This window comes from Schistocerca serialis, chromosome 11 (assembly GCF_023864345.2).
Source record: "Schistocerca serialis cubense isolate TAMUIC-IGC-003099 chromosome 11, iqSchSeri2.2, whole genome shotgun sequence".
In the NCBI taxonomy this organism is placed as follows: domain Eukaryota; kingdom Metazoa; phylum Arthropoda; class Insecta; order Orthoptera; family Acrididae; genus Schistocerca; species Schistocerca serialis.
The window spans coordinates 193,523,105-193,536,025 of record NC_064648.1 but is presented as its reverse complement, the minus strand read 5'-3'; positions in this window follow the sequence as shown (position 1 = coordinate 193,536,025).

Sequence of the window (12,921 nt, the reverse complement as noted above, 5' to 3'; positions counted from 1 at the left end):
TGTGAACAGTTGCTTCAGAGGCAAAAACGGAAGGGATATCTGCATCCCATTGTGACCGGGGACGAAAAATGGGTTCATTACGATACACCAAAGGCAAAAAATCGTGGGCAATCCCGGCCATGCTTCCACGTCGACGCCAAACCTAATATTAACGGCTCCAAGATCATGCCCTGCATCTGGTGGGACCAGCTCGGCGTCGTGGACTGTGAGGTTTGAAAACCAAGTGAAACAATGACAGGTGCCCGACATCGAACGCAATCAATGTGTTTGAGCAGAGCATTAAAAGACAAACGGCCGCAATACAGCGAGAGGCGCGATAAGGTGATTTTGCAGTACGGCAACGCTCGACCCCACGTTGCAAAAGGGGTCAAAACGTACTTGGAAACGTTAAAATGGGAAGTCCTACCCCAGCCGCCGTATTCTCCAGACATAGCTCCCTCCGACTATCACCTGTTTAGATCAATGGCGGACGGCCTGGCTGACCAACACTTCCGGTGTCATGAAGAGGTCACAAACTGGATCGGTTCGTGGATCGCTTCTAAAGATGAACAATTTTTTCGACGCAGGATTCGTACACTGCCCGAAAGATGGGAGAAAGTAGTGGCCAGCGATGGAAAATACTTTGAATGATACACGCGTGCCCAATTTGTTTCATGAATGCCTCAAATGTTGGGGAAAAAGACGGCGGAAAAAAAAGTTGTACACCTTGTAGTTTACGTGGTGACTTTAATATTAATTTTACAAGTGACTGTGCAACTAAAAGAACGCTGAAAGATATCCTACATTCACATAATCTATTGCCGATTATATTCTTTGCGACAAGAGTGCAGGGGAACGGTAGCACAACCAAAGACAACATTCTGGTTCATTCTTCATTGCTAGAGAGGCATTCTGCTTGTGAAAGGGTGAATTGCCTTCAAAAGATGACACGCAAATGTTAATGGTAAAAGAATCTGTGCGTACACTAATGTTAAATATAATTGCGAACTATTTAGAAAAGTTAATCCAGCGCCAACAGACGTTTTTTCGAACCTCATTAAAGAAGAAGAGTGGCAGGACGTTTATACTGCTGGTAACATAGACGACTGACAAATAAACGCTTTCCTTATTTCATTTCTCATGGCGTTTGGAAGTCGCTTTCCATTAGAACACTGAAAACAGGATACTAGCACTAACAGGCAATCTAGGTGGCTGACTAGTGGGAATTTATAATGTTAGAAACAGCCACAATCGAGTTGCAGTAGCCCATTACAGACAGAACTGTAAACTGCTTTAAAGTGTTATTAGGGAGGCAAAAAGCGTGATATGCAAATACAATGCCGAATTCTCTGGATAAAATTAAAACCATATGAGCAATATAGCAGGTGAATTAAATAAAATTTAGTTTGAAAAGGGAATCACATAACTTTCACAGAAAACGGCTTTTCGAGACTGCTTTCTGAAACACGCTTCAGTGATACTGACAGAGGGGGGACTGAGTCAATACTTAGATCGCTGCAGACAAAGGGCTCTCGTAGATATGACGTGGTACGTAGCGGAATACTAAAGCACTGTGATGCGTATGTTATACTAGTAATTTTTCCTTTAAAAATGGTCGGTTTCCTGAACGATTTAAGTACTCAGAAGTGAGACCACTTTATAAAAAAGGAGAAAGGGGTAATGTCGACAATTTTAGACCTTTTCTATGCCATCGATTTATGCTGAAGTTATCGAAAAGACTGTACATATAAGCTTAATTGATCATTTTAGTTCACAAAATTTGCAGTCAAGCCATCAGCTTCATGTGCTTTAACAACTGAAAATGCTGTATTCTTTTTTCTCTGACTCATTCGAAGCACTGAACAAAAATAGGCGAACACCGGGGATGTTTTTTGATTTAAATAAGGTGTTTGATTGCGTTGGTCACAAAATGGAAAAAAAAAATAGAAATGCCGTGTGGCTAGAGCCTCCCGTCGGGTAGACCGTTCGCCTGGTGCAGGTCTTCCCAGTGGACGTCACTCCGGCGACTTGCGCGTCGATGGGGATGAAATGATGATGATAAGGACAAGACAACACCCAGTCCCTGAGCGGAGGAAATCTCCGACCTAGCCGGGAACCGAACCCAGGCCGTTAGGTATGACATTTCGTCGCGCTGACCACTCAGCTACCGGGGGCGGACGGTCACAAAATGTTATTACAAAAGTTGGGCCATTATGAAATAATATGAATAAAACCCAACTGGTTCACTCATATCTTAAGAACATACAGCGAAAGATGATGTGTCGGTAGTAAATTAGAACGGGCATAACACGGACTCTGACTGGGAGACGGTTATGTAAAGCGGGGGTGGAGCGGGGGGGGGGGGGGGGGTCTGAGGGCGGTGCTGGGACCGTTCCCGTTTCTTATATATGTGAATGATATATGTTTATATGTGACAGGTGATTATGAGATATTTCTGTTTACTGATGACACTAACTTCATAGAGAAGTTTGTTGAGTGCAACATAAGCAAAGTATCAAATGGTGCAGTTCAAGACTTGTAGAAATAAAATTTATGCTGAATTACATTAAAACTCAAGTTTAACAGTTTATATCACTCAGTTTAATCAAAACTGTCGTTCTGATTTACACAGAATGGGCAAATGATTAGGGAATCTGAACACTCCAAAATCCTAAGAGATAAGTTGTCATGGAAAGCCCGTCTTCAAAAACGTGGTGTTGCTGTATTTACTATTAGTACAGTATCTGCAGTAAGTGGTAGTCGAACGTGGAAATTAGTCTACTTTGTTTATTTTCATTCATTTATGCCATATGTCATTACTTTCTCTGGGGTAACTCCACCCGTTCTCAAAGCGTATTTTTGGTTCAGAAATGGGCAGTTCGAGCAAAACGTGGTACACGATCGCGAACCTCTTGTGGACCCCTGGTATTCTGTCACTGGCCTCTCAACAGGCATTTTCTTCAGTTCCGTTCGCTGTTAACAACATGAGCCAACTCCCGAGAAGCAGCAGCTTTCCGCTCGGTTAATACCAGGCAGGGATCCAGTCTGCACTTGGCCCGCACCTCATTTACTACTGTGCAGAAAGGCATGTCGTACTCCGGTGCATCCATTTTCAGTAAGTTGCCACGAAGCTCACTCCTTCTAGTGTGTCAGCGAGTTCCCGGATAAAAGAAAGAAAATTAGTGTGTTATATTGTTGATTATGCTAGTTTTTGTTCATGATCGTGTAGATGTTATCTGTTGTCAACGTTTCTGATGTTAATTTCATGTACTGTCTCGTTCCATGACCACGGACATTTCCTCGTAAATTTGGTCCTAATGAACTAGACGTGTAAAATAAAAAAAAATAATAATAACCTACTTGCCAGAATGAAATTTTCACTCTGAGCAGAGCGAGCGTTGATGTGAAATTCCTGGCAGATGAAAACTGTGTGCTGGACCGAGAATCGAACTCGGCACCTTTCCCGTTTGCGGGGGGGGTTGGTCTACCAGTTGAGCTAGCCAAGTAGGACTCACGCCCCGCCCTCACAGCCTTACTTCCGCCAGTACCTCGTCTCCTACCTTCCAAACTTCACAGAAGCTCTCCTGCGAATCGTGCAAGACCGGCGCTCCTGGAAGAAAGAAACTTGCGGAGGCGTTGCTTGGCTTCAGCCTGGAGCTATGCCGTGTCTCCGCAATATCCTTCCTTTCAGGACTGCCGGTCTTGCATGTTTCGCAGCAGAGCCTCTGTGATGTTCGGAAAGTGTTAGACGGGGCAGGAAGTAAGGCTGTTTACGGCGAAATTGCCCCGGACACCACAGCCCATATACGCCTCCTGTAATTATATGGCGATAATTGTCCTCATACCCTGTTAGAGTAAACAACAGCAATCGCGACGTGATGCAGTTTTCAACAATACAGGAATCTCTTCGACGTCCCGTGTCGTGTCTTAGCAACAGTCTGAGACGAGTCGAATGGCGAGCATCACGAATTGTTCTGTCCGCGTTCAGCAAAACCTTAAAAAACCGTGAAATGCTGTAGCGGCACGGGCAGCGCCAATAGCCGTCTCTGGTAAGTCTTGAACCAGCATCTGTTTTCCGCCAATCCTTGGCAGCCAAAGCACAGGCGTTAAATCGCAGCACGATTCCGCGGGCGCATAACATTAATTCTCACATCACGTATGTTGGGTGAATACGGTCTTCGACACAGGAATTATATTCGAGGTAATTTAGTTTTGCAAAACAAGCGTCCGGACTGTTTATTACGGTTCGTCTAAAGCAGTTTGTGTTGGAGAACCGTTAACTTCATAAATCTTGTAATCAGAGTAAGCTGGGAATACTACAAATTATACATGGTGCTACGAAGACGCCCATCCGAAGTGCTTGCTGTATTCGCTCGCGTAGACAACGTGACGTGTTCAGTACATCACCGTGCTGCCGTGAAACACACATTTTCCATGGCAATATCGTAAGAAGTAACGTATTTTAAACACTTTCGAACTTATTTTAAATGAATTTCAGGCATTAAGTTCTATGTTAAAACAAATCTAGTGTCCGTTTCTACCTGTCAGCTTTGACCAATGACATCCCGAGTGAAGGACGCCATGAGTTTACGATGTTCGAGTGGCTTGTTATTAAATTTTATCTGTGGTTGTCTTAGTGTCTGACGTGAACTACGCTGTTTATTATAAACATATCTCGATTTACCAGGTTGCGGTTAGTCAAGAACCTAGGTGCACAGCTTAAGTTGCTGCGTGTCAACCAAGTAGCAATCGTATTTATAATCGTATTCTCGTAAATATATATGGCTATTTTTTCCTAATACGGCATGATTTCCGAAGGCGGGGTTAGACAGGAACTTAAAGAGTGTAGCTGAAATTGCTGCGTGTGATGCGATCCTCAGTTGTATCTACAATCTCGCTTCTCACAAATATTTGGCCGTTTTTTTCCGAATATGCCACAATTGCCGAGGGTGAGGTGTGGCAGCAACCAAAGACGAGTTACATAGGTCAATTCTAGTTCTCCATCCCTCGGTTCGTTATTTTTAGTGGTTTTTCAAAAGTGTCTGTTGTTTCTTCTAGGATTATTTACTTATTTATTGTCTGATATACACTAGGTTAACTGTAGTTGTCGATTCCAACGTTAGTAATGTTTTTAGTGCTTCCAAGAGCATAGCAAGCGATACGAAAAAGTTAAACCCTTGACAAAATAATTAATAAAAATCATGAATAATAACAGAACGTGGAATCAACAAATGAAGTGATACCATACATGGCAATACTCAAAGAATGGGCAGTACACAGCTACAGTAACAATAGTTGTACCGAAAACAACACCAAAACAGATGTTGTTGTGGTCTACAGTCCAGAGACTGGTATCGTATAACAAACCATTGCACACTCCCGCTATGGACTCTCTTAGAATTTTCAAGTTGGTGTCGCTCTAATTATTGACTCCACGTTCCTTTATTACGTCATTTTCAGGAGGCGTGAGTCCCTAGTTTTTTTAGGACTTACCTGTACTCCGTCAATTCTCTCTGGTAAGGATCCCACACCGGGCAACACTATTCTGAAAGACGGCGGACAAGCGTAGTGTAGGCAGTCTCTTTAGTAGATCTGTTACATTTTGTGTCCTGTCAATAAAACGCAGTCTTCGGTTAGCCTTCCCCACAACATTTTGTGTGTATTCCTAGCAATTTAAGTTGTTTGTAATTGTAATTCCCAGGTATTTTGTTGAATTTACGGCCCTTGGATTCGACTGATCTATCGTGTAACCGAAGTTTAACGGTTTTCCTTTAGCACTCATGTGGATGACGTCACACTTTTCGCTATTCAGGGTCAATTGCCAGTTTTTGCACAACACAGTCATACACCATGACCACTTAGCACGGCGCCGCTAATGTTTCAGGCTGCCCTATATTGCACTTCTTGTTCTTCAACCGTTCACTCTTTCTATTTTGCTTTTTTTTCCACAGTCCAGTACAGCGTCTTCCTGTTTTCATGCTTGGTCTGTGTTCAGTTTTTGACGGGCTATCCTATCCTCTGGGTCATCTTACCACTAAATATGACGGGGGTGCGATGGGGAGTTAACGTTGTAAGTAGCGAACGTGACTTAGGTATGACGTCATTGGTGGAAGCCGGCAGTTGCAAACGGAACCGAGAATTTATCCTCTATTTTCGACAGAACGCTTATTTGCCATTTCAATCATAGCTGTCTAGTTCACGGAACGAAATGCCTTTCGAAATTGTTTTCCTGTTCAAGGGGACCACACCCTGCCTATCTAACCCATGTTAATTTAGGCAAGTATTTGACTCATTTCTGAAATAAATTATTTGATGCAAGACGTTAATATTTTTACTGTATCTTACATGAGAGTCAGCTGTACTAAAATCTACTTTATCCATTTTATAGTCTTCAAGATATACTTTTTAAATTTATTAACAAAAAATATTAAGTTTTTTCAGCAGAAAATATTTTTTTGTTAACTTTCTAATGGGGAAATATTAATGAATGTAGTATCAGAGGTGGCTTTTCATGTTATGCAAAGTCTCTGAAAATTTCATTCATTTATCCATGATAGTTTCTGATATAATGCGGTATATGTGCTGAAAATTTTAGTGTGTGGGAAACTCACCTTAAAGAAAAAACTTTTGAAACTTGTTACTTACAGTTAATTAAAACTGTCCTGCCGCATGTGATGGCCCTTCTTTGCCCTCTAGCAGGTCTTCCAGCTCCTTTTTCACCTTCCTGGACGTCTGTCTAGCTTTCTTGGCCATATTAGATGCAGACCTGTCTGCATCGGGTATCCTCATTTTATCGCAGTGTTGCAGCCCAGTGATCATATTTTCACCAGGATTAATTGCCAGCTTTTTCAGTACTCAACACTTTCCAATATTACCACAACTGAATGTAATAACAGCATCATGAACTCCTAGTTTCATTGTATGTATGCCTACAAATACAGTTTTAGGAAGGCAGTTTCAAATTATGCTGTTGAAACATTTATTTGGGTTCTGTGTCTGCCCCTGCAGACATTTCGTTAGAGGGTCAGGATGAGCCAAGTCTCTGAAAATAGGTTAAATTGCTGTAATAACAGCAGCAGGAAGAAAATGCTGGTGAGAATAAGATTCTCCAGTTGCCTCAGCCCTGTTGTATTTGCACCACAAATTTTCTCCTGATGGACACAATCCATGACGTGGCCTATCATCAGTAGGGGACTTACGGAAGAATGTGGCCCAAACATCTGTCTTCATTGCCTACAGATTTTCTTTATTTCTCCTAATTGCCTGCCCATAGTATACCTGCAAGTTTTCTATAACAACTACTCGCAATCACACTTAACAAAATTAACCACGTTTTTGAAAGTGTGTTGTTTACAAACAGCAGAAACAAAAGAACACCTACCGTTGCATTCCAAGGATAGCCAACACACTCGAAAGTAAAAAAAAATCCTAACGTGCAATGTAGGGGATATAAAAATCTTAAATAAATGTAGAAAAATGGGTGACAGAAAAGTGGGCGTTGCGCATGAACAAAAAAATTTTTTTCAGCACAATCCTTTTCAGATTTTTTAAATAAAACCTAAATCCATCGAAATATGATGAAAACCGAAAATCGACTTTTTTCGACCTGAACCACGGTATGGTCCCTTTAAGTGTCGTCAACTAAGGTGGGGGTGCTTTATCGCCTTTGTGTTAGTGCAGTTCGCATCGTTAATAATAGTTTAGTGCTCCCACATTTCCTTGGCTTCTCGTCTCCTTTGTAATGAAGTTGTAGCGTGCACTCAAATTCCAGCTGCTGATAAGTGATTCATCTCGCATTCAGGTCGTACTGTGCGCCATGTGCCAAACGCCATAGTCGTCATTGCTTGTTTATCTGGTGTTACATTTACACTTACACGATAAATTTTGGCTTCAAAGTGCCATTATCAAGTGTTTTAAGTGTTACACAGTGCCTAAGATGGCATGCTCTCGTATTTAAAATACACTATTAGACACATTGTCTAAGGGTCGATATTTCTGGTAAAGCCTACTGCTTTGTTTCATCACTGAGTATACCATTTTGCAAATAAACGACAGTCTAATGGCGGTACTGACTTTAAGGAAATATATTATGACTGTGGCCCCGCATGATGGAAAAAAAGTCGGTTAGACATGCTTTGGAATGTCTCCGGTTGGAAACCGTAAAATATCAACTATGATGGTATTCAAATTTAAGTTATTTACTCTTCTGTCTCCTGTCCTGTGCCCTATATCTTCACAGGGTCAGTATATTAATCTGTTAATGATATAAGGTGGCAGGATTAATTAATTCTGTCAACTTATATGTCGTACAACGAATTTTATGCTGTGCTGCGATGATTGCCATTAGTTAATTTTGCTCAAAACTGCCGGAACGAAGTGCTCACGACAAATCAAACCTCTTCATGCAAAATATGTGTTTTTGCTAACTCATGCCCCGATCCCCAGAACTCCTGAAGATAGACGTTGTCTGTGGATATTGTATCACAGACACAGTCGTTTTGGCCGGCCGCGGTGGCCGTGCGGTTCTGGCGCTGCAGTCCGGAACCGCGGGACTGCTACGGTCGCAGGTTCGAATCCTGCCTCGGGCATGGGTGTGTGTGTGATGTCCTTAGGTTCGTTAGGTATAAGTAGTTCTAAGTTCTAGGGGACTTATGACATAAGATGTTGAGTCCCATAGTGCTCAGAGCCATTTGAACCATTTGAACAGTCCTTTTGACTAAGCCCGCCCAAAGGTGTAAACAACCATGCCTATTAGACGTCGGGGGGCCGACAGCCAATCAGTTCCAGACATTCCACCTGGAAGGGGGTACACGGCTCGTGTTCTATGTAGTTCAGCCATGCCTAGACGGTAAACACCGCGGTTCGATCGCGTCCGCATTGTTACTTTGTGCCAGGAAGCGCTCCCAACAAGGGAAGTGTCCACGTGTCTCGGAGTGAACCAAAGCGATGTTGTTCGGACATGGAGGAGATACAGAGAGACAGGAACTGTCGATGACAGGCCTCGCTCACTCCGGCCAAGGGCTACTACTGCAGTGGATGGCTGCTACCTACGGATTATGGCTCGGAGGAACCCTGACAGCAACGCCACCATGTTGAACAATGCTTTTCGTGCAGTCACAGGACGTCGTGTTAAGACTCAAACTGTACGCAATAGGCTGCATGATGCGCAACTTCACTCGCGATGTCCACGGCGAGATCCATCTTTGCAACCACGACACCGTGCAGTGCGGTAGGGATGGGCCCAACAACATGCCGAATGGACCGCTCAGGTTTGGTATCACGTTCTCTGCACTGATGAGTGTCGCATATGCCTTCAAGCACACAATTGTCGGAGACGTGTTTGGAGGCAACCCGGTCAGGCTGAACGAATTAGACACACTGTTCAGCGAGTGCAGCAAGGTGGAGGTTCCCTGATGTTTTGGGGTGGCATTATATGCGGCCGACGTACGCCACTGGTGGTCACGGAAGGCGCCGTAACGGCTGTACGATACGTGAATGCCGTCCTCAGACCGATAGTGCAACCATATCGGGAGCATATTGGCGAGGCATTCGTCTTCACGTGCGACAATTCGCGCCCCCGTCGTGCACATCTTGTGAATAACTCCCTTCAGGATGACTACATCATTTGACTAGAGTGGCCAGCATGTTCTCCACATATGAACTCTATCGAACATGCCTGGGGTACATTGAAAAGGGCTGTTTATGGACGCCGAATCACCGTTGAGGAGTGGGACAATCTGGACCGGCAGTGGCTTGATGAACATGTGGATAGTTCGCCACAACGAATACAGGCATGCACCAATGCAAGAGCACGTGCTACTGGGTACCAGTGTGTACAGCAATCTGGACCACCACCTCTGAAGGTCTCGCTGTATGGTGGTACAACATGCAATGTGTGGTTTTCATGAGCAATAAAAAGGGGCGGAAATGGTGTTTATGTTGAACTCTATTCCAGTTTTCTGTACAGGTTCCGGAACTCTCGGAACCGAGGTGATGCAAAAGTTTTTTTGACGTGTATAAATTGCGTCATATCAGTGGCTGGAAAAATTTGGAGGATTATTTCTGTAAACATACAGGTTGACAGAGGGCTAGTGCAATCGGCGGTGCTATTTACAAAACTATACATTACTTCAGTTAATATATTTTATTTTTAGCTCATGCCAAAATTCTGTACGACTGATGCGCATCTTTCAGTAATATTCGCTGCGAGATTGTTTTTCCCGCCACGTATTATTTACTCTCTGAGCGTTTTCCCGCGACGAATAATTGCTCTCTGAATGGCGTATTTATACGAGCAGCTGTCTTGTTGCACTGCCCTCGAGACTTACATACGACGCGAATTCGAAGCTTGCAGAATTCTATAAAAGAGTTCTGTAACAGAAGCTTTTATTTTCGGTTTCCAGCGTCCAGCAGAAAATTCTCTCGGCGAAAAGGTAAGAGATACTCGACTTTTGTAGCGCAAGATGTGGCTGACGCGTAATCAATAGCGATCGTGCTCATAGGTAGTTGCGAAAATGTGTGATGTTGGTGTTCTTCTAGGATGTTAAGGTTTTTGTGCCTTTATTAGACATGTCAACATATATGAAAAACATACGTCGTCTAACTGCATGAAGTTTCTCGTGTTCTGCAGCTTCTGGGACAGTCATTTCCTTCGTGATCACCCATAAGCAAAATCGCTACGATAAGTGAAATGGTGTTTCTTTTGGTTGTCAGTGGCTTGGAATAGTAAAAAACTAGCTGCATGTGTCTTTAACTGTCGCTGCTCCGTAGTAGGTTCCTGGTCAGTTTTACGTTCATGATCTACTGCCTGTCGAGTTAATGTTCAAAACTTACAGCCGGCCGGAGTGGCCGTGCGGTTCTAGGCGCTACACTCTGGAGCCGAGCGACCACTACGGTCGCAGGTTCGAATCCTGTCTCGGGCATGGATGTGTCTGATGTCCTTAGGTTAGTCAGGTTTAATAAGTTCTAAGTTGTAGGCGACTGATGACCTCAGAAGTTAAGTCGCATAGTGCTCAGAGCCATTTGAACCATTTTTTTTCAAAACTTACAAACATTCTGTTGATGGCAATGACTGCCTTGTACGTTTAGTACCACTCAGGTGGTGCTATAGTTCCGTGAGGCGTTTTCTCCAGAATTCGTTTAGTCAGTCTTGGCACTATGTGCAATAATGTAAATTATTTGTTAGCAGGTTGCGTAAAAGTTTCATGAGTTCATTTTTGACAGTGTATTTGAGCGCGCAAACTCGCGCATGCGCACACCTACACGCTCTCATGTGCGCGCACGGACGTGTGTGTGTGTGTGTGTCTCTCAAGATGGGAATTTTGCGCACCCCCCCCCCCCTCCCCACCACACAAACAGTCACAGCCCCCTCTTCACGGAGTAACATTAGATGCAACTTCAACGGCATTTTAATGAAAAATTCGTATTCCTCTGTTACAAGTTTCAGGTCACAAATATAACGCGGGTTTCTATCAGTTACGTAGTCTCTTGTCATAATATAATAAATGGTAGATGTCTTACGTTTCGTGATCATTTCTGAGAAGGTATTTGTTAATGTGTGGCAGCAATTGAGGTTTTTCTGTCGAGTTGTAAATTACATCATGAGAACTATTGGGACAAAAATTCTGCTTTATCTCCATCCAGACTGTCTACTCTAATCATTCTGATTTAGTGACCGTTTTTTCTCAGCAGTTGTCTGCTGAAGCGTATAACCATTCTGAACGGATATTCAAATACACCCGATCTATGTTGGTCAGATGGAATCTTTCAATACAGATACAGCAGAGTTCGTATCTCGGCAAGAAGTGCAGAGCGCGCCTATACGCTCACTGTTAACTGCACAACGCAAAGCGTCCCTCTGCAGTAATTGCTGATCACAGTCGCAGCGAAATCTTCTTTACGTGACCTGATGAACGTAGAAGAGTTTCTTCTTGATAATTCTAAACTACAGGTTATCAGAAACCTTAGGAGCTCCCGTATTTACAGCAAACGCAGCAGGGGCGTATAGAAACCAGGCGCGAAAGAACCAGCGATCTTTCAGGTAGGAATACGACGTCCTCTTGGAAGTACAGTCAAAGAACTTACGCCATTGTGTAAACATCTACAATTGCAAATCTAGTTTACTGTGCGAGGGATAATTGTTTGAAACAGGATTGTGGCAGCTGTTCCAAATAGGGAGGACCCGATGCTCGATGGCCTCCAACCACTTTTGAGGAGGCGGGTGTGCGACGCATTCGGTGAGTGATCTTCGTTTGATTATCTAACGTCTGTCTCGTGTAGGTCATCACGGAATACCCGCCCTATTTTGTCTTTGTGCTACAAGTACCCATGGGGCGAAACGTCTCCACACCATTTACACTATGTGATCAAAAGTATCCGGGTACCTGGCTGAAAATGACTTACAAGTACGTGGCACCCTCCATCAGTAACGCTGGAATTCAGTATGGTGTTGGCCCACCCTTAGCCCTGATGACAGCTTCCACTCTCGCAGGCACACGTGCAATCAGGTGCTGGAAGGTTTCTTGGGGAATGGCAGCCCATTCTTCACGGAGTGCTGTACTGAGGAGAGGTATCGATGTCATTTGGAAAGACCTGACACGAAGTCGGCGTTCCAAAACATCCCAAAGGCGTTCTGTAGGATTCAGGTCAGGACTCTACGCAGGCCAGTCCATTACAGGGATGTTATTGTCGTGTAACCACTCCGCCACATGGCGTGCATTATGAACAGAAGTTCGATCCTGTTGAAAGATACAGTCACCATCCCCAAATTTCTCTTCGACAGTGGGAAGCTAGAAGGTGCTTAAAACATCAATGTAGGCCTGTGCTGTGATAGTGCCACGCGTAACCACAAAGGGTGCCAACCCCCTCCGTGAAAAACACGACACACCACAACACCACTGCCTCCGAATTTTACTGTTGGCACTAAACACGCTGGCAGATGTC